The sequence below is a fragment of the Aythya ferina genome (assembly GCF_964211825.1).
Source record: "Aythya ferina genome assembly, chromosome: 4".
NCBI classification, from domain to species: Eukaryota; Metazoa; Chordata; class Aves; order Anseriformes; family Anatidae; genus Aythya; species Aythya ferina.
This window is the reverse complement of record NC_140300.1, coordinates 27,477,683-27,500,786: the sequence shown is the minus strand read 5'-3', so window position 1 is coordinate 27,500,786 and position 23,104 is coordinate 27,477,683. Positions and strand designations below refer to the sequence as shown.

The window sequence follows — 23,104 nt, the reverse complement described above, 5'->3', positions numbered from 1 at the left end:
TAGCTTCTGTTAATGACTTATTTTTGCATGCAAAAATGGAAGAGGAACAAATAGACGCATCTTAAAAGTATTTCTAAAATTGAGTTTCAAGTTCTCTTAAATGCCTGCATATTTGATACAATGGCCTGGTGCCCAGAAGCTGCTGTTAGAAGCCTTTGGGTTGCAGTGGTTTGTTCTGCGAATGTTCTTGTCTGTGTCAATGTGAGCAGCATAAATATTTCTTTTTACAGTTAGTGCTAACGAACAAAGTTAATCTGTGTGGAATTCGCGTGGACTCCCCACAGCAGTGCCTTGCTCCCGGCATTCCAGGCAGTGCTGTGGCAGGTGATCTGTAGGAGTGTGAATGAAGCGTGCTTTTTCAGAGCTGGGCTGCATCTGGCTACAGCCCTGCTGGCTTTGTGCTGGAGCTTACAGCAGGAGACCTGGGACACTCGACACGTACACTTCACTGTCAGGTTAGTCTGGTGACCTGTTTGCTTCTTACTCTGCTTCCCAGAGAAAGGGAAAAGATTCCTGCCTTGGGTCTTTCTCTGTTTTTATTTATTTTTATTTTTGTTTCAAGTTGCATGAGGTGATATGACAAGACAAAGTTTGTTTTCTTACTGTTGGAAGGCTGCTTCAGAATAAAACTACTCTGATACAAGGATTTTTAATTTTCAAGTTGTATGTTAACACCAGTTTCAGTGGCTTTTGCCCATGTTATTCTTCACTTTAAAAGCAGTTCTTCCTTTTGATGCTTAGTGCCTTATTTTCAGCGTATTTCTGGAGAATAATTGTGTAATTTTGATAAACCATACTCCTTATTGTTTGGATGAGATTTTTGCTGTTCATCTGATGATCCTAAAGTCCCAGCTCCCTTACTTTGTACGTGAATTAATCTTTTTAGCATGTATTGACCCATCCTGTATAAAGTATTCTAGAGAAGATTTCAGTGAAGGTTTCTCAGGTTTGTCTTCATAAACTGTAATTTCTAGCAGAAAATATTACCACTAAAATGTTTTATTAAGTTAAAATGAAAGAAGCTATAGGTTAAACGCAACATTGATATATATTACTCTTGACAAATGTCCTTAAGCCTACCAAAGTTCAGGTGATGGTGGCAGTGGGGTTGGTAATACTTATGAAGAAAGTATTCAAAAAGCTTAAAGATGCCACTAAAATGTGAATAACAAGGGGGGAAGAAAAAAGTACTGTTTATAGAGGCAAGAATGTGTGTGAATATGGACAAGACCTGCTCTGCAATATTAAATCACACTTGTATGGTCTTTCAGAGAAGATTTTTTTTCTCACTGCTTGTTTGTTTTTCTAGTAGTCTCAAAAGACAACAGTTGTGTGGTTTTTGCCAGTATTATCCAGTTAAGTTTGTTTGTTTGCAGTGCCTGAATACAATGTTGCATGTGTTTATAAAATAAGGGCTGAGGGAGAGTGGTGAAAACTATAAATACAGATAGCTTGTTGTATTTGATCCAGAAGGTAGGGTCTGGTAATTCAAGGCGGGAGACTTTTAAAAACAGAATAAAAAGAATGAATACTCATTTGCAAAATAACAATAAGTGATACGGGAATATTTACACTCTGAGCCTTGAGAATGTTATGATGAAAGCAGAGCTCTGGAATTCGTATCTTCAGCTGATAATTGTAAAGGATGACTTCATCCCTCTAGGGTTGCTGCCCAGTTCTACAGCATGAAGAAGCATCTTTGTAAACAGCATGCCCTAAAGGGGACTTGTGGTTAACAGTAGGCCTGGACAGAGAAAGACTGACTTTCTTTGTGGAGAAACAAACAGGAAAGATGCATTAAAAGTGTCTGGGAGAGCTTCAGCCTATCTTGCATGAGAATAGTCCCTATCAGCAATACTTCTGCTCCTTCACTAGGGCAGGAAGAACTGTAAGGAGTCTGTCTGTGGCAGGTGAATGTTTTTGAGATTGATTTAACATCCTGCAAATTCTGTCAAACTAATCTGATCTGGTACTGCAGATCACATAAAAAGTGTCTTTAAACAAAAATGTTACGATTTCTTCCTCTCCAGACATCACCCCCCAAAAAGATGTCACCTGAAAAGCTGAAAAATTGCTGCATTGGTGCGGTGTGACTGACTGGGTGCTTATTTATTCCCTAGGGCAGGGTGGTGAGGAGTAGCTGGTCCCATGAAGGCCAGTGCTGCTGCAGGGACTCAGGGAGCTCACGCATACCCCACCTTGTTTTGTATCCACATGAAGATCCTGCTGCTGCTGCTCTCCTTTCTCTGCTGTGCATGGTCCTCACCTCTGCCTCCCCACTAAGTGGGGATTTTTCCCTTACCACCTTTGCTGGGAGGTGTTTCAAATAGAACTGGAGGTGAGCCGTGTTTCTTCAGATGGAGCTGATGCACATTGGGGTACGTGTGTATATATTTATTTCCACGTACCTACCTGCAGAATGAATAGGTAAATAACTAGAGAGTAGCTGGGATAGGCGAGAAGCATAGGAAAGCAAGCATGGGAATAGAAAGATAGGTAGTCACAAGTACAAAAATAATAGAACAAGCCGTTGGAGGAGGAGTTTGATAGTCCTTACCTACCATTATACACATTTAATGCTTTAATACTTTTGGACATCTGTTGTACAAAGGGGGAAAACAGGACCAGATCTTAAAACATTTGAGAACGTTTTCTTACTGTATGTCACAACCAACCTTTGTTATTATAGTCAAAATGCATCACCAGGCCATCAGGTAGGCACTGACTGCGCTTGTGTTTCTGTGGTGCTGGATGTGCAACTGATCTGATCCAATTTGAAGCCCAAACTTTTATGGCGTGGGAGAGCATCTATGAAGGTACTGCATAGCTCATTCCATATTATGCTGGAGTGCAGGTTGTTCTTCTGATTTGCATTTTTAAATTGAGTAAATATTTTTGTTTTCAAGAGTTTCTCAGCCCCTGTAATTTTATAGTACCTTCTCTTGCCTGCTCCCTCAAAACCAAAATAACTGTGTAGCTGAAAGGCGTGGAATCTTTACCCAGTTGTAGTTAGTGGTGCAGGCACTCTAAGCTTAAGAATTGGAATATGTTAGGGATGCGAGTCCCCAAAAGATATTTCAAATTTAGCAGATGGATATTTGAAAGCTAGTGTGCATTTCATGTGAGAAGAGTAGGATGCATTGGAGAAAAAAACATATCAGTGGGGCTTTCATAATGTTTTGTGCATGGAAATAAAAAGACTATTTTGACTACTTTTTGTTTCTTATTGTCATCTTGCTGGAGAATGTAGGATGTCCTCACTTGGATTTCTGTTAAAGTGAAACAGCAAGTTGGTGTTTCAGCCCATGTCAATACAGATGGTGTACTCCTCAGGGTGGGTGCTCTTTGAGAAACAAGGAGGGATAGGGAAGCTCCATGTGGAAGTATAGCAAAGTCCTCATTCCAGTCATTCTGTTTCAAAAGCAATATGCACAGAAGTCGTGTTTTTATAGGATACGTACCAGATTATCAGAGTCCAGTGAGTACTGTGCTAGATGGGGGTATATCAGTTTAAGCACGTTTTTCTGCAACTGCTGGCTGTACGAAATCTGACTGCTATACGTCAGCGTTGGCCTATTTGAAGAACTGCCACTTTTATATATAGGGCCTGGGTTCAGCTTCTGGTGAAGTTGCTGTAAGCGGGGGTGGAGAATAGCTTCCTACTTGCTTCGAGTGAGTAGTTTGTCATTTTTAAATCCATATGTACTTGGGTTCTGAATGTGCATACAGTTCATGTTGATAGCTGAAGACAAACTTCATTGCTGTGCATTCTTCCTTCTCATTGCACAAGCACAGTGATATGACTGGTAAGCAATTTAATCGTTTTTGGCACTTTACAAAAAGAGGATGTATTTTTAGCATTAACAGTCTGTTAAGGGAAGCAAAGTAGTACATAAGCTGTTGATTTTTCATTCAGTAATTCCAAGTGCTTGAACCTTAGTTAATGTTGATTTCTAAAAGCATATTGAATTGAGAAGGATTGTTGGCTTTTTGTTTGAGTTACTGTCAAAAGTAGGATGCTGCCAAAAGCAGTTTGAAGGTGTGATATAAGCTTCTGTTTTTCAGATTTAATTACTGCAGTTTCATATTTATAGGCTGACTTCAGCCTGTGCTTGCCGTTTATTTTGTAAAAATAAGGTTTGTTTGTCATTGTATGCGTTTTCTGCACTGTTGCTGTTGTGATGGTGGACCAGAGGTCAGAACTTCAGGCTCCTTTGCTTACACTGCACACTTCTGGGAGTTGTTGCTCTTCCTAGTGCCAAAACATTGTTAGTGTGGATAGGGTGATTGATGGTGGTCAGATCGATGCTGCGAGACCTTTAGTAGGAGCGACTGCAGCATAAGAATCTGCTCAGCTTTATTGTTGCAGGCAGCAATTCATCTCAGGAGGGTGACTGCTGCTGTTGGGTATGGCCTGCCATTTTTCTTCCCAGGGACATGAAAGAACAGCCGATGATAAATCACTAGGTGACTCAAGATCAGGCAAGCTGGAGTCTTACTTCCCTCTGAAATACTGGTGTGTGAAGTGCTTCCATTGTGCTGGCACAGACCTTGCTCTAGTTGTTGGTGTGTTGGAAGCAACATCCGTTTGAGGTCATGTTAATGTATGGATTGCTTATAACCTCTGACACTAACATAAGAAAATTGTAATTTCTTAGTCTGTGGTCTTATTATATATAGACTGCAGATTGGACACTTATTCTGTAGTGTCTTGGAAAGCAGCAGAGAAATACCTTCTCTTCTGACGGTCTCAGCTTGTAATTGGTATAATGGAAAGTTAAGGTCACTTTTTTGGAGTCCAAAGTAAGATCATTGGTTCTTGACCACGGCAGTGGAAGCGCTCCTCTAAAGCAACCATCATCAGAAAATAGGAGTAAAGGTGGAGTCAGAGGACGTGAGCACTGAGGGGAGGTGTAGCTGAGTGAGACTTGCATTGCTCTGGTTTCCTTGGGCTGTGGCACTGGTAAATGCAAGTTTTATGAGGAGGCTAATCTGCAAGACGTGAAAGCCCTTCATCCTAGATGGAAATATCCACTGTGATCTGGTTGAAGGTGCACTTTTAATTTTAGCATATTTCTAATATTCTGAAATGAGATTCCAGAAGATAAAGTTATCATCAAAATTTAAAGAGCAGAGAGGTTTTCTGGCACTGTCCCAGTGGAGATGATTCATGATTCACAATTCACATACTTTTTAGTCCCTGTTCCTGCTAACTATAGAAAGGAGAATGCAAAAATACATTTTAAAGTCTGAGTTATCATGGTCAAGTTATTACACATTTGGCACCAAGCCTCCCTCTGAAGTTTATCTTGCAAATCCTTCTCAACTTCAGATTGTGATTATATTGGAGTCTTTTCAATTAAAGTTTGTCAGTTTATAAATGGAGAGCTATTTATAACACTCAGGAAGACAAATTATTGAAGCAGTATAACAAATGTAGTTCTCAGGTGCAGATGGTTGGCCACATTCCAGAGTGTTTGTATGACTGATGTGCATCCTTTGGTTTTTCTCCTTTTTCCCATGATTACCCTTAAAACTTTTCAGCCCAGAACAGTCTGCCTCATGACTTAGATCCATATCCCCTATGTGGAAGCTGAACCTACCTCTGTCTTGACTCTCCCTTGTGCATTTTCCAGTTGCAGCACCTGTGCTTAATGAAACTTTAAAAAGAGATTTTTCTCCTCTTTATGCTGTTTGTGTGCCCACATGGTTAGCTGATCAGCAGTCACCCAGCCTCAGTGGTTGTGTGGATCACGGAGTGGAAGAAGCATTGTGTTTCATTGAGGAGCTTGTTGCTGTCAGGGAACTGTAGTGCCTGACCTGAACTTACCCATGTGATGGGTGACTGTAAGCTGAGGTGCCACCCTGTTCCTGACAGGGTTTAGTAACACTCTGTTCATGACACCATTTTCTGGTTTGTTGTTGAATATTATGTACTCACTAAGTGGCTAATACACCTAAAGCCTTTGCAATAAGCAAAAGAACCACACTGTTACTAAAAATCTTTTAAGGCAAAGTACACCATGCTTCAGTAACAAAAGGCAGATTGGGGTATCAGCAGTCTAGGATGCTTCATTCTCCCTTCTTGTTCTTTTTAAAGTCCGGTCTCATGGGGGGATTAGTTTAGAAATCCAGAAACTTGTTCATGGGGATGCACTCAGGCTCTTGCAATACTTCTGGGACAGCCACAAGCATCACTGATTGGGAAGGGAAAGTACAGAAGCCACAGTGGAGCTGGATGTGCTGTTGCAAAAGATGAGCTGGGTGGAATGGAGGGGTGGAATGGGCAGCCCTGAGAAGTCTTTCAGCACACTGGTAGCACATAGTGAGTGGGAAAGTTACTTAGTTGGTCTGTAGCAGGCAAGTCTTGTGTATGATGGATATGTTGTATGATTAATCTGGGCTGCATAGTAAATCTGATGTGTTTCTCTGTCATATGGACTGTTAGTGCATCTGCCGTGACTCTAGGGACTTTGGACAGAGCCAGAGGACCGGACATCCCGAGGCGATGTGTTAGTGCTTGGGATATACCAAGTGCTGTGAAACACAGAACGTACAGCCCAGCTCTTTCTTCTGGACCATTATTCCATCAGATCTTTTGGGCGAGTAGCTATAAATAAAAGCTGTAAATTAGTGTGTTATACATGTACATAACTTCTTAGATGCAGGTGTTGGCATTCTGCAATAGTATTAATCCACATCTCTGTTCTGTGAAGTTATTGAAAGTAAGCTTCTGTATTACCTCCCTAAACTTAACAATGGCAAAAAGTGTGCCATAGAGCATCTAATTGCTGCTCAAAAGGCAAATTTTTTCTTGCATAGTAGCCAACACTGTAGCAGCTACTCTGTGAATAGAATACATCAATAATTGATATGAAAGAGATGTGTGTATGTGTGCATAAATATATGTATATATGTAAAGAACTTCTCTTATATATGGTGTTACTTGGACAAGTGTGAGGTTTTTTTTTTTTTTTTTTAGCTTTTTAGCTATGTTTTCCAATTCAGGACGTTTAGAGTTGTGAGTTTTTTTTATGTACAAAAATCTAAGCATCCTTTGAACTTTTTTTAAAAAACCTTATGGTAGCTAACCTCATATAATCTGAACTTTATGGAGTTTTGTGTTGCTCTGCTTCTGAACTTATTTATAAAAAGTCTCTCATAGGCAGTGAACCTCAAACACTGAAACCTTCCCGTGTGTGGTACCTTTGACTTCCAAATCTGATAAAGCATAGTTAAAATGTAACTTTAAGGTGTAAGCTGTAGTTATGAAATGAAGCCCAGTGAACTTCTTCCCTCCAGTGAATTGCTGTAGTTACTGTAAGCTTTGCTCATGCCCACTGGAGACTTCCAGCCTCACTGCTACCTTTCTGATACCTTTTTCTCTTAGTCAGACTTAGTCAGCTTAAGTTGCTCCTGTAGGAAACCTTAGGTTGTATGGATACACCATAGTTGTATTTGAAGATCTGGACAGCAGCTGTGATTTGAAACTTATTATTGCTCAGTGTGTCCAAATGAACAACTTGAGACAACTTTGAGTGCTTTTCATGTGCCTCTCGCCCTCTGAGCTTTTACCAAATATTCTGCCAATGAAACAAATTTCATAATCTTGTCCTAACGCTCTGACTGTCAAGTTAGTCTTCAGTTTAATTTCATTTCCTCCATTAAGCAGCTGGGCTGTTGGCTAGTCTAAGGTGTGTGTGTAGATACTGAATCTGGAGTGGTGAAGAATGAAGATGATTGAGAATTACAGACTTCTTGTTTTCTCCAGACACAGTGAGAAGAAACAAAGAATGGATTATGTATCTGCGAATGTACACTTTATTTGAAAAAATCAGTGAAAATGCTAGGATAAGCTGTGTTGAATTTCTGCTTGGATATGCTTTAAATTTTATCAGGAGTAATATAATATGTTGTTGCCATTTTCTGCAAGTTCTTTGCACAGTTGGTGTAAATAAGGAGGAGTTAAAGGACAGCTGACCACTCACTTCCAAGTGAGTGGGTGTAAGTTCAAATCATGAGTTGATTTGAACTACTTTATTCTACAAGAGGGAGGAGGAGGAAGGAGAGAGGATGAGCGAACTGTGTAATTAGTGGGGAGAGGATGAAAGGCCATATACACTCCTGCTGTATAGAAAACGTTTTCTTGTCCTAATAGTCTAAAGATGAAAAAGTGGTGCTGATTTTATGCACTGTATTATCAAATGCACAAACAGTTGACACTGTTGACACAGCTGCAATTTAGCAGGTAAAACTCAGAATTTTATCTGTGTAATCACTTTATAACTGGCTAAAAACTTGACTGGATTTTGCAAAAAATTGCATAGAATGTTCCCAATTTTGAGTGCCCATCAGTTAGTTTACTTCCAATTTGCAGAAGCTTAGTTTTCCAGCTTGCCTCTAAGTCTTGCTTTTAAACTTTTGCAACTAAGATCAAGTACGTGTTTTTTTTTTTTTTTAACCTTTAGATTGCATTTATGTGGGTCTCTCTTGTCTTTTTGGAAACACTAATCAAGAAGTAGAACAAACTGTATATAAAAGATGGTGATGATTGGATGGCTAACACATCCCTAAAGGGAACTAGTATGTTCTTGTTGCGTCAGAGCACAGATAAAGTCATGTTGGGTGTACAGGTCTTTGAATGTACCTGCAAACTTTCAGGCTATAACTTTAAATCTTTAAATTGTTTTTCACATGAACTAGATAATCAGGAGTTGTGGATTGCTGCTGCACGTTGAGACTTGAGTTGTTAAAAGCAGTTAAAGTGCTTGATCTGCCTCCATGGTAAAATGCTTTTGTTCTCGTATACCACCAAACTACAGCAAATGCAAACTCGGCAGCTTAGGCAAGCTGCGACAAGTGTGCACATTGCATACAAACTTCTGTTGTAAAGGAATCTCCAGAAGTTCTCAAGGCTTTGTTGGGGAGACACAGTTGAAGTACTGTTTGTTTCTTTTTCTGACCACATCCCTGTGCTAACCAAGAAGAAAAAAGAATCGGGAAAGAAACAAAAGGTTGTGTATGAAAACATTGATTTCCATTTGAGAGAGGGTGTATATATATGATTTAAATTAGGGACATACTTTATTACTGTAACTAAAGCTTGTAGATAAAAAGTACATTGTTTATGTATACTTACATAGATGAAATGTGTGACAAGTTGAGTTCTGTGTCAGTTCCCCACCCCCCCCACCCCCAATGAAAAAGGGGGAAAAATAATTAAAAATTGTTAACCTTTGAGCTGAATAGCAATTCTGAAGAAATATCTAGACTTTTGTTTGACTTTTAATCAAAAATTTAGTGGTTTTGGAAATTGTTGACATTTCCATTAAGTGTCTAATATTTGTTTTTTTTTTTTCCTTTTCAGTGTTTTTTACTTCATTTGTCTGTGCTGTGTTTGGAGATCTTTTTCTGCAATTTGGCTGCACACCGGCTGACTCGTAGCTGTTTACATCTTGGTCTACTCTCACATCTCTACGCACACGTTGGAATCAAGGGGAAAATGTCTTGATGGATCCATCCCGAGTGTGATATGCTAGCGGTTCACATCGTTGGTTAGCAATGGCTTTTAAGTGGTAAGACCTTTTACAGAATTCTGCCATGAAACATGTTTTCACGTCCATGGTTTTTCCTCCCTTTTTGCTTAGGTCTTTGTCTATATTGTACACACATCCAACTTTGAACTACTGCTTCAGATGTTAGTTAACTGGATGGCAATGTGTTTGTGCTGTCTTACATAAGTACACTTGCTCTGATGTGGTATGGTATTGCATCTGATCGTGGACAGAAGCAAATGTCTAGGGAAGAAAAGAGCAGGGCAAAGAGCCTTCCAACTTCCATTCTGCAGTTCAGGGATTTCCTAAGCCAGATGTAATTCCTGTTCTTTTAGTAATCCTCTAATTGTACATTTAGTAATTTCTGGTATTTCTGTATATTCATTCAGGTATTTCTGTATATTCATCAATTAAGTTTTCTTTCATATATTTGTGTAATCACTGGAAATTGACTTCTTGATGCTAATAGAATCTTCCCTTAGGATGTGTGGGCAGGTGTCTGAGCTCTGTCCTCTTGTGGATAAAGCCAGGTAGTGCAGCAAACTAGCAAAGGCAATTGCAATTCCTTGTATAGATGCTCTTTTCTTCACTGCTCTTTATATAAGGATATGTTATAAGTGTATCTGTACTGATGTCAAGCACAGGGCAATTGCTGTGGATAAAGCACTTCTGTGCTGAAGTGGATGCAGATAGATGTAACTAATCTAACACCTGGATTGTCCTTAGGGAAGCAGTACCTGACATTATTTTCTGTATTTGACTGATAAAACTGATTAGTCTATACTTACTTCTGGTCTTTTGGGAACAGAAGACATTGGCATGACAGAAGGAGAATATTGAAATGCAATTATTTCTGCAGTATTTGCTCTGTGGACTTACATATTTAGTACACTAAATATTCTACAATGTTTAATGTGGCTCTCACTTTCCTTTATTGTATTGTCCAATGTATTATTTACAGGAGAAGTAAACAATAAAATAGAATTTGAGTTTATTTTAAGTTCTGCATTGGAACATCTCCAGTGTATCATATTGCTGTTTGCCTCCATCTCTGCCTTTCATACCTGGATGTGTAACGTACTGACATGGTTGACTTTCTTTTGTTAGTATTTTATAATGTAGTGATTTTCTTCTGATGTGTTCTTTCCTTTAAATGGATAGCAAATATGTTGCTACAGAAGTCTTCTTTGAACATCCTTACCTTTCTGTTGCTCAGGGGAGACAAGTACTTTTTTTTTTAGCTTTAGAACAGGAAATGCAGAATAGTAACAGGAAAAGTGATATAGAAGGCTTGAGGACATAACTATTTTCACCCTCAGTAGTTCTCTAAAGGGTGTTTATCATGCTTTCGGCAACTCCAATTTTACTTTACTTTTAAAGATTTTAATGTGTGTATTATGTATAGGTGTCTATATGTTTATTTAGAAAATATGCTCCAGTGTCATTTGAACATTTGTTCTCGTTCTGCCCTGTTACAGGTGCATTTCTGCTGAACAGTTTTGTAGCACATGCTTACTTAGAATGACAAATGAGTCACAGAATGCTTAACACTTGACACTGTATGTTGTTCAAATAATGTGGAACATATGAGACACATCTGCAAGAAAAGATGAGAATGCTAATAGGGACACAGAAGAGCTGCTTAGCCTGTAGAATGGGAAAGCTGGGGGGTGGGGAGAGGTTAAGGGTTGAAATGGTGTTGTAGGATTTCTCTCATCTAAGATTCTCCAAAATTCAGAAGGTCAGAGTTTTTTTGACAACAAAAATTCATAAAATTCCTTTTTCAACCTTCTGTAAGGGTTTTTCTTTTTGAACCAGTTTCCATCATGGAGAACAATTTCATATTTATGAGTGATAATTTTAATTAGGAAAAAATATATGGTCATAAGGAAATCTTATGTAATTTACTTGTATATTGAACATAAAATAGGACACTATCAGTGGTGTTGCTTAACACCTGAAATAAAATATATTTGGCCTGCAAAAGGGCTTGAATTATTGCAGATTTATTCTAGAAGACTGAATTGCTAAAAAGTAGTGGAGAAAGAAACTCTTGTGTGCCAGCTGACTTTGATCTTGGTTAACTCTGCACTCTTACAGCTCTGAAATTATTTACAGCTATCTGTGTGCACAGGTATCTTAATCCTATTTTTAGTATGTTTTGGTCAGACAACTATTTTATTGGTTATAGAGATGCTGCTCTTTTTCAATGAGCAGCCAGCAACAGTTTCCTTGAAAAGAATTGTCTTGGCCAGATCTTTAACTAAAGAGAAACAGCATGATGCAGATGCAATTTGTGCAGTAATAAGAACCATGTTACACTTCAAATCTATGGTAAAGTACATCTATAGAAAGAAGGACACAGGTCTTTAGGGAATTGGAAAATGCCTGTCCCTTGGCTAGTAGGGAAAGAAAATATAGTATGTCTTTATACAAAACAAGTACTTTGCTTCAAAGGCAGGGAGACAATGATAGGCATTTTTTTTCAGAGTTTTGGGCAAAGCACAAGCCATGCAGCTATTCTCATCTCTCATATGCAGTTAGAGCTTTCCTGTGGAAATGTTAGTTCTTCTTGGTTGTGCTTCTGCGCAGCAGGGTTTAAAACATCCTGCCTTTCTTTGCCCAGAGGCGATGGGCACCCCTTCAGGAAGTCTTCAGGAAGTCTTGCCTCTGCTCTTCTTAACTCTTCTTTAGTAAGAACTTCAAAAACAAACAAACAAAACCCCCAAATCTCTCCAAAACCAGTCCCTGACCCTTTAACTTGAGACACACGTTAAGGATTTGGGCTAAAATGCATAGCAGATCTGAAGGAATCACAGCTTTGTGAGAGAACATGCTTAATTTAAACATATTTCTCTGGCTATTGTGCACAAATTGATTGAAGATACTGCTGGATTGGAAAAAATGACAGTTTTGGCACCTCTTTGTTTCCATTTATATGTAGTCAGCTGGCTTGAAAGAATCTCACCATATATGCTTACCTGTGCATGTTAATGGATGTTACATGTTGATCAGTCTTTAAAGGTTTTTTCTTCCTGTTTGCTAGAGCAGGTTAATTTGAAAATAATAGATGTTTTTGAACGTTCATTATTTAAAAAAATGGAAAGCAGCAAAGTTTGTTTAGCAGTATATTCCTTAAGGAAGAAGTAATTCCAGCCTCAAACTGGATTCTTTTGAAAAAGAATCCTCATGTCTTTCACTGTGACAATTGAAGTATTTTATTTAGAAAGCCACAGGTGTGGAAAGGAAGCAGACACTCTTCAGTTTCTCCAAATGAATGGAACATCAATTTTTCTTTAACTAGAGGAAACTAGCCTAGCCTTCCCAGGAGATTTCGTGCTCAGCTATGTTTTAAATTTCAGTGTTTGTCTCTTTCTGCTCTTCCAAAGCATTTTTTCCCATGTTGCTTCTTAAAGGAACAGTCTTAATCTCTCCTTCAGATTGGTGTAATAGAGTATTTATTTTTCAAATCTGAATATTATTTTTCCCCATTAATTCTTTCACAATACCTGGTAGTCTCTCATATGATTCTTCTGGTATTAGAAATGAGAATAATCCCATTGAATCTGATGTGCGTTAATTAAATGTATACTAACACTATTTTGTTTAAATCCCAGTTTTTCAGAGTTTTCTTTCATGATGTGCCCAGCTCTTCCATACATGTCTTAATTTGCGGTCTATGTAAAGAAGTAACATTTCAAGTGTTCTTCAAGCTTCTCTGCCACCAGGACACTATCAAAAAATCTGAGCATTTGAGCCTGTGTGAAGAAGCAATACATTTGCCTTCATTGCTGTCATTTAAGGAACGTCTGTCCACCCAGCTTCTGAAGCTGCACAATTGGTGTGCATTGTTTTACAATCTTGCTTTTGTGCAGTTTCATAAAGTTCACTGCAGGACTGGCTTTTATTTATTCATTTTTTCTCTCAAGCAAACCTGCCTGGGTGTGTATAAATGCATAAATGTTCCATGTGTGATAAAAATGGATTTTGTTTCTCTTGGGTGGCTCAGCAATTTGTTTTTGTTTTTAGCTTCCTTCATCTTCCCACACACTTTTTCTAGTGACTTTGATGTGATGAGAATTATTTATTCTAGTAGTGCATTTAACAAGTATGTTCCTTATTTGCTAGTAAACCAAAATTGCTGTTTTGAAACATTTTTTTATTTTTCTCTTTGCTTAGTAGAAATGTTTTTGGACCTTAACTCAATACCCAACTTGTAGTTGGGTCTCTGTTTCATTTCAAGGATATCCTGACTTTCCAAATAGACTGAATAAATGAGATTTCAGCCAGTATCTTATATTGGAAGTTTGTATTTCCTGACCTGTGCTCAAACTCTGAAACCAAAAACTTTATAAAAATGTAAAGTTAAATTTGTTTATGATATTTACATTTTTATAGTTCCTAGTAGTGAAAGAGAATAGATGTAAATTTCTTGCTTTTTTTCCCTTTAGAAATGAGTAGTCCCTCAAATTACTTTAGTTCTACCAAATTAGAATAAATACAGCATTCAAAAACAGATGTTTTATGATAAATATGAATGACACTTCATAGAGTGATTAGTTACTGGGTGAGTACATAACTATTGTAGCTAATGACTACTAATATGTACAGATATTTATATACTAAACTGCAATAGTTTTTTCACAGACCTATATAGAGCTCCACTGGGAGCTTTTGATGCTGCATCTGGTGGTCTGATTTTATTCTTGTTGTTAAGACAAGAGACAATGGAATACTCTTAAAAAAAAAAGTCAGACTTTTTCAATGGAAAAAATTAAACATTTTGTTATAGAACATTTATTACAAATGTTACAGATCAGAAAAATTGTTACTTTTATTATACAATTTGTATAAACTATTTGCTCTAAATAATAGCTGGTGTTCCTCATGTATTACAATAGTAAATCATGCTCAAATGTACTAACTGATAAGCACCTTAATTATTTTACTTTACCACTGTCTTGAATTTAATATAATCATTATGCCTGTAACAGATAAGGAGTGCATTTGTTCCTTTAAGACAGGTAGCAATCTTTTTGTAAGCCTTAAAATGTTGGAGACTTCAGCCCAGAGTGCCTATTACAACTCCATTTTACTGTAAGAACTGATAGACTAGGCTGTTTACTGTTTAAACCAAATTACATAGTTCTGGCAGCAGCATTTGTTCTTTCTAGTTAGCTTCAGATTACAAAGTGGAAATGCACTCAGCTTGTCAATGAAAAGAAGAGCAATGACATATATATTTTAGATAAGAACTTGGAGTGCTGTTGCTTTTCACTGGAGTAATTGGTGTTTAAATTTCCCTAGTAGACGAACTTCCCAAGTGTGACTTGTGTTCCTTGTCTGGGATGGAAAGGTTGGTTTGCTTATTTTAATAGCTAATAAATATTCTGAGTAAAATATGTTTGCTGTCGGTGGCTGTCCTGTGTATTGTTTTTTATCTTAGTGCAATATCTTTTTCACAGGCAAAGTAATGCAACCATTAGTCAAATCATTAAAAACAGATAAAACACAAGCTAGGGGAAAAAATAGAGGTGGATGCTTATGTAACCATTTAATGAAAAGAACAGTGTAAATACCAACTTGAATTACTTTTACTTCTCCAATAATAACCTATTTCCACACTTCAAAAAGGTAATTGTGACAGTAACACTCTTGTATACTGTTTGTAAGAGTTGCAGTGGAAGGGAATGCTTTCGGTTAGATTTTTCTTTTTCAGTGTCTATTAAGATGTTGGTCTCCACTTGTGGAAGGAAGTGGGGCAGTTGGTGGCTGTGTGCTGTTAACAATTTAGAGGTTGTTGAATAATCTTGGGCTTCAATTCTGCTTGTATGGTAATGGTGCTTTCAGTGGACAAGCACCTTTTTGTGTTTAAGCTTTTTAGTTTCTATGAGTAAAATACCTTTGTATTTCCTATATTGTTTTTCCTATCATGATTAGTCAGTACAGAATAAATGATGCTTTATATTGCTCCCAAAAGATGAATGGCAAACTTGCAGGTGGCTTTTGGTGTATCTAGCATCCTGAATACAGCTCTAGCATTTGCTGAAAATATATTGTCAGCACAGCATAGACAGTTCTCTGCACATAGGGAAGAAGGTTGCTTTATCAGCACAAGACCGATTTCTACAGGTCAGAGTTGACTGAGTGTTATACCTTATATAATACCTTAATATATACATACTAATGACTCTGTGTGTGTGTATACCTTATACACCTTAATACCATTAATAAAGCATTTCTTAACAGATGAAATACTGTAATCTGTATCATATGTAAAATGTATCAGCATAACAAATCCAGCTCTCTAAATGTGAAACTGGGGACAAACGTGAAAAGAATAGCTTACAAATGGAGAGAGACAAAGATGACAGGTTCTGGCTGTCAAATGTAATACTGAAACAGTCTTACTTAGGTATCTAAGAGACAAACTAAATATTTAACTGAATACAGATCTTCTTAAACCAAATAATAAAAGAAGACTGTTCCCAGCTTATGTGCATTTAATTACTTAGAATGGCAGGTTTCTGACTGAAAGTGCTTGGAATGCTATGCAAGCAGTGTTGGCTTGGTTATAAAAGTATTTGGAGATAACTTTCAATTAAGTTCTGTTCTTCACAGAAATTACATTGCTTGAGTGAGATGGTTCTTTAAGAATTACTGATACATGAATCTAAAGCATCTTTTTATGTGGAAAAACTTACACTGAATAGTTCAGAGGAGATTGGTGAGAATTATCAGAGGTCTAGAAAATATAAAAGGCTAAAAGAATTCTAAAAAAAAAAAAACAACAAAGTTTTCAAACAAATGGAAGACTGCTGAATTGAAGTCACTGGTTATTGATGTCAGTGCTCAATGGGGCAGCAATGTATGAGCTAAAACTGAAGCTAAGGACGTATATGGGAAACGCTTACAGTAATGACACGTAAAATTGATAGTCCGGAAAAACTGTAGACCCTTCCATGCTGCTGGCAAAAATCTGTGAAATCTATAGGTATGAGTCACAGAGTGTGAGTTGGGGCTGAGTGTGTAGAATGATGAATTGAGGAGCATCTTGAAATTTTTTTTTTTTAATTCGTATTCTGTAATTAGATGTCCTTTCCTGCTGGTACTTACTCTGATTGTTTAGCACAAGTGAATAGCAATATAGATAATGTGGTATGTGATTGTAATGACTGAATGTCAATTATTTCAAATCTTATAAAGCCTTCAAACAGTTGTGTCCTGAATATCAATGTAGTTTCCAGCCTTCTGTTAATTGTAATTTTTTTTTCATGAGATTTTCAACTTCCCCCCCGCAATTAGTGTACTGTTGTAAATGATACTGGCAGATCTGTGTGTCTCTGGGTAGACTATTACATGGGTGCTTGTGCTGACATGCAATCTCCTCCTACTTACAGTGAAAGTACTCACAGATTTCTTTTGTCAAGGAGAAGAATCAGGCTGGTTCTCTTTTACGAATTCTTTTGGGTTGCCATAATGTAATTAGTGCCTTCTCCACTAAGCTGCTAAAATTTAGTGGGGTGGGATCACAACATGTCTTGTCTCTCTTCAGTTCTAATTTTTGGTTGTATGTAGGCACATCTGTGGAGTTTTGAAAGTTGGATTGTAAATTTGTGATCTGAAAGTTATCAGTAGCTTACTTTGGAGAGGTTAATATAATATTAAAAGTATTGCACGATTTATTGTAGAAGAACAGATCATATGCAGCATATCATGAAGAGCTACAAAAATGAATTTGTAGTACCCCTATCTGCAGATTCTGCTCTAGCCTATATTTAGGCTTCTTGTATAGGAAGTGATTTCAGTTTTCAAGCTGATTTGTATCAAAACTTTTTTTTACACCTCTGTAGTAAATTACAGGAAGTGTATGGTATGAATATGGCATAAAGCAGACTGTGTAGCTATATATATTCCTAGTTCATAGAATCACAGAACTTCTTGGGTTGGAAGGGACCTTAAAGACCATCCAGTTCCAACTCCACTGCCATGGGCAGGCACACCTTCCCACTATATCTGGTTGGCCAAGGCCCCGTCCAGCCTGGCCTTGAACCCTGCCAGGGAAGGGGCATCCGCAGCTTCTCTGGGCAGCCTGTGCCAGTGTCTCATTACCCTCTGAGTGAAGAATTTCCTCCTAATCTCTGATCTATGTTGATTCTCCTTTTAGTTTAAACCACCACACCTTGTCCTGTCATTGTCTGTTCAAGCAAAAAGTTGCACTCTATCTTTTCTATAAAGTCTCCTCTAAGCATTGAAAGGCTGCAGTAAGGTCTCCCTGGAGCCTTCTCTTCTTCAGCCTGAACAGCCCTAGCTCTCAACACTTCTTCATAGGAGAGGTGTTCCAGGTCAACACTTCATAGATCAGAGGGCTTCTGATCAACTTAGTTTATGTATTTCGTATAAATTCATATAAAATTACTTTTTCAAAGATGTAAATTTACACAAGAAGCAGTTTTATATGGGAGGGAAAACCACAGAAGTGCAGCTATTGATCTTTCTGATTTACCACTAATTCATTACACGCAGTATTAAAAGTGGCTTTTTTATTCTGTATGATACAGGCTTGTCTGTTCTTGGAAAGTAAAACGTGCACCCATGTGCATATACATGTTGTATGTATCATATGGTGAAGGGTCTGTTCATTAGACTACTGGCATGCAACTATTTGTGTTTCTGAGCAATGTATGAGGACAACTTTTACTTACCAGTAGCAGTTTCCTTATGTTCTTTGAACAAGACCTTATCTAAGACGGTCCCTGTTGAGATTGTCTGAAGTATTCAACTGCAGCAAATGTGGTTGTTCTTTAAACTAGACAATTTACATCATCAAAATTAGACATGTCCTTCTCTATTGCACTTCTATTCAGCTCTCATTTGCAAATTACTGACTGAAGTGTTGCACTTCTACTGTTTGATACCTAATCAATATGCAAGCCCTCAACATGACACCAATTCTCAAAAGTGGATGTTAACAAATAATGGATGGAGGGTGCCGGAATGGCCAGGAGTAAGAATGAAGGCAGAAGGAACCAGGTGTAACTTAAATCTAATGCTGTAGACCTATGTATCAAGACAATTTGTAGACTTCACAAGGCAAACCTATTTTCAAGGAGGTTTTCTATCTTCTGTATGTGTTTCTGGTTTCCAAGTACAATATATCTGCCTTCTCAAAAAAAAAAAAAGAACTGTTTACAAGTAAAATGTTTCTAGTGAACATAGCTGCCACAGCTTGTTACATGAGACAGCGATGGAGACAGGTCTATGGAACAAGCTTGCTATCAAAATGTGGAACAAGCTGGAGGAAATCTTGAACTACTGTCTCTGGTGTTACTTGTTCACATAGGATCTGTTAAGCAAGCTTAACTTTAATATAACACAAACAAATATTTGACTGTAAGGAAGTAAATGGAATGCTATAAATACTTATCTCATGCAATTACCTCGTTTGTTTGTCTTTACCACATTTGAATGTTACTAGCCTGGTCTGTATAGCAGAGCACAGAAGATGTACACCAAAACCAGTAAAGCCTTGATCCAGTCAGTCTGTGTGAATGGATATTTTGAAGCGCAGATAAACTTTCTGTGGCCATGTTTCCCATTTTGCAAGGGAAGAACTAAAACAAGTTGGAGTAGGTAAGCACTATGTATACCAGTACAGAACTAAGTATTAAATCTAGATGTCCAGAAGATTTTCACTGGTATTAGGAACAGATTGCCCTGTTTAATGTGAACTCAGCCTGCTCATTTAATTAATGCAAGCTATGGTATAGAATCACAACGGAAAAGAAGGATAATAATAATTTCCACATGTCAGTAACATTTTAAACATAACTTCCTTGTATAAAATATTAAACAGTAAACTAAGATTAGGTCAGACTTGGTAAGGAAAGCAAGTGGTGCTGTATGCACTTCCATAATCAACTTCTGGAATTAGAGTGAAGATTATTTTGAACAGTAAACCATAGATTCTTAGATGTTAGACTTCTATCCTTTGGGCATAATTTTAAAGGCTGGCACTTCTTTAACCATGTGTTTTAATGCAATGCTAGAGAAAACCCTAATGGAAGCAGCAATGGCAGCTGTGAACAGAGCAGTATTTGTATGAGAAATGTATGTTGCACCACTTCTTTTTAGCCTTATATAAGGCTAAAAATGTATTTGTGTGCTTCTTCTGACGCTTATTGTCTGTGTTCTGGCTTCTCTGTAGACAAACCAATATGAAAGACTGGTAACTCTCTTCCATGTATATTTTTATTAAGCATGTAAAAATCTTTGGGTGAAGGTTTTCAGGTGTTTTGTAGCAATCCAACTTCATAGCAGTTTTGCAACTATTCTGAGTAAGAGATTGTTCTTCATCAAAGCCCTTGTTTTTAAATGCTGTTTTTTTTTGTTTTTTAAATGACCTTTGCATAGAAATGTCAATGTTCTGCTTGTTGTCATTGATTTTGTTTTATATGGGAAAAGATCTGGTCACTTCCATTGTCATGTAATGGTTTGACGTCTTCTCTTGCTGACTGAAATGGTGTTCCTACTTGCGTCTGACTGGGTATGATTCAGTGTAGATGCTCTGGGATTTGCTTTTGAAAATGTAAGTTCTTATGTGAAGAAAATCTGCTAGTGGAAGAAATTCATAGGTTTGGAAGATCTTGTGTGGTATCTCAGAAGTCAGAACAAGCAAGTGGTTAGTGACAGGAAACCCACATCATTATTCTGACTGAGGATTATAAAAGCAGTGGAATAAACAAATACCTTCAACTTCTCAGGAACTCCTAATGTGTTCAGGAAAGCATTGTATTCTTGCATGCAATTTCAAGATAAGAATTGCTGTTAGCTAATACACAGATGTTAAAATTTTGGGGGCTTTTTATTAACAGGATAATGTTGCATTCAGTCAGTGAACGTAAATGTTGTGCTTTATGTTCAGCTTTTGATTGATTTACTTTGTCAAGTATTTTATTTCTACTTGTGTGTGTGTTCTTCTAATGCTGAATTAAAGCCAAGCTCTTAAAACAAAAAACAACAGCAAAACACAACCTCCAGAAATCCCCAGCCTTCCAAAGGAAAAGCCACAAGTCACTCAAAGCCCAACCTCCCATACAGGGCAAATACAGCTTAAGTCAATGAAAAGAAACGAAACTGAATAGAAAAAAAAAAAAAATATGGAAAGGTGTCAGATGTTTCTTACTTTAGTCTCACAGAAACCTGAAAGCTAGATATTCTTTCAGAGAAGTATGGGGACAACAAACTGCATGTCCACGCATTAAAAAAATTCAAATTGTTGAAAAATTAAATGGCTTGGATTTAAACTATTTTTTATGTGAAAATATAGCTGCAATAAATTTACTCTGATAATACAGATTGCTTACTGCAAAACTTATATATTGATTTGTCCCTGTTTATTCTGGTCCTTAGCATTTTTGCTGCCAAGTTCCATTAATTGAACTGGACTGAGGAAATCATTAATGCTAAGAAGCCTGGGAACTAACTTTAAAATGATGCTTCAAACTTTATGAAGGACAACATCTTTTTTAAATTTTGATTTTTAAAGGAATTAACATTGCATATGTCAGGTTTTTGCAAGCAGTTAGGCTAAACTGTCAGAAAGTGAGATGACTTCACAGTATCACAAATAAACCATTTTTCCCTTATGCATACATTTTTATAGGTTATGTTCTAGGTTGCCTATCTAGTTTCTGTATCTATAGGCAAAAAGAAGTGGCTGTTAAGTTAGTTCTAAAACTAAGACTTCTAATTTTCATAGAAAAATATCATATATAGAGAAAGAGATAGGGCTTGTCCTCCCCACTCCTGTGGTCTTCTGTGCAAAATTATGACAGTGTCCTGTTAACTGGCTGACAAGCTTGAAGTAGATAAGTGGTAACTCTTGTGAATTTAATGCACTTAGTTTAATTTACAGGCTGGACTGCAGGTTTGATTTCAAGCCCCAGTGTTTTATTCTGTGTTTAGTCATGTATCTTTGGTCTTCATTGCGGGGACAGGGAGGGAAGAAGAGGAGAGCAGATTGTTTTCCTTGGGAGGAGACAAATTCTTGCAAATCAAGCTTCTATTCTGAGGTTGAAGGAGGAAAAACTTCCTGTACTCTTCTGTACTTGAGTGCTATAGTAGCTGCTCTATTTTTGTAGCAGATTCACTTGCACTTGAAGCAGTGATGTTCAGTTTGAACTGGCAAGTTGAAGAAAACACTGTGCACCACATAAGGATCATTACTAACAATATGCCCAGTATGGGATCGGGGTGCATAGCTGAAACCATTCAGCTGAATAAGGGATGATAATGTTTCTTGGAGGCCTTCAGACTGAGGTGGGATTCTGACTAGGACAATTCACTTCTTGAAAAGGCAGAACTCAAGCCATCTCTGTGCTACAGGGTCTTTGCTGTTCCAAAACTGTTTTGACACCACCTCTGGTATTACTGCTCCAGCAGGAGGCATTGTTTTACTTTGTGTTTTTTTTTTTTTTTTTTTTTTTGGGGGGGGGGGGGGGGTTGTGTTCTACCAAGATAACTTATGTTGCTGAGGAGCTGGAATAGCATAAGGGCTCTTTGCCACCAGGAGATGCTCCAACCCCATCTCTGTGCTACTAGAGCAAAGTCTCTTCAGGGGAGATCCTATTTCAGTGCTGGAATGTTTGCCGTGCATGCTGTCAGCTGGCTGGCACAGAAACCCCTCCAGTTATCTCCTCTGCTATGCTGGTTGTACTATTCAACCATTTTGCACTATAGTTATGGCTAAGTTTTGGCAACCACGTTACTGCCACCCTGGCTTGATTTCTGCCAAAAGCTGAGCATGCTCTGAAGCCAAAAAGCAGTGGAAGGAGGTCAGCAGCTGGTCCCCCCCAAACCCCACACACCTGTGGGACTAAAGCTAGTCTGCTGCTGAGGCTGGCAGGGGGAGGATGGAGCAGTGCTGCCCTGTTTTTTCAGGCAAGGCTTTTTCAGAGAAGCAGGCCTGTTTTCCCATCATAAAGCAGGAGCTGTTGTTATGTTGTGTCATGTCATGCCAATGTGAGCGGGTTCCAATTTTAGTCTCATTCCCATCAAGAAACATTTTTTCCCTTCCCCCCCTAATGTAAGTCACTTACTGCTGCTTATCTCTATGTAAGACAATAGTGCTGCTCCCCGAACCTAAATAGTCTTCATCTGATGTACTAACAAAACTGATCTACCTCCAGATTTGGTAATTTGTGTTGCACTTTATGCTGCAGCTAAGGCCAGAGCCCTGTTACACCCTGTCTGTGCATCCTGTTGAGGCAAAAGAGCATCACCTCTTTTTTTTTTCCCCTTCCTGCCAAAATCTAAGGACCTTTCCTGCCAGTTTGTGTCAGATATAATGGAAATCTTTTGTCCTGCTTGAGACAGCAGGTGGGGCTGGGATGGGTTTGCTGTAGCTGGGTAGAAAAGCTTTAGAAGCACTATACTGTAGAATGAAAGGTCTGTAGAGCATATTTGCTAGTGAAGATACCCATCAAATGAACAGCAGTGTATTTACGGTGGGCTCTAAAACACCTAGGCTGTCTTCTAAAATTGTACTT

General features: G+C 38.0%; 1 protein-coding gene across 4 annotated transcripts in view; it reads left to right on the top strand.

Annotated features, from left to right (window-relative positions):
• Positions 1–23,104, top strand: part of FRYL (FRY like transcription coactivator) — a 170,668-nt gene that overhangs the window by 6,945 nt on the left and 140,619 nt on the right. Inside the window, exons 1-2 of one of the 4 annotated variants that reach the window (XM_084518252.1) lie at positions 302–455; positions 9,368–9,575. The gene's annotated coding sequence lies outside the window, so the exon portion shown is untranslated. Of the gene's footprint in view, positions 1–301; positions 456–2,198; positions 2,379–9,367; positions 9,576–23,104 lie in introns of those variants that run through there. The other 3 variants (XM_084518261.1, XM_084518259.1, XM_084518260.1) reach the window with 3 other exon arrangements.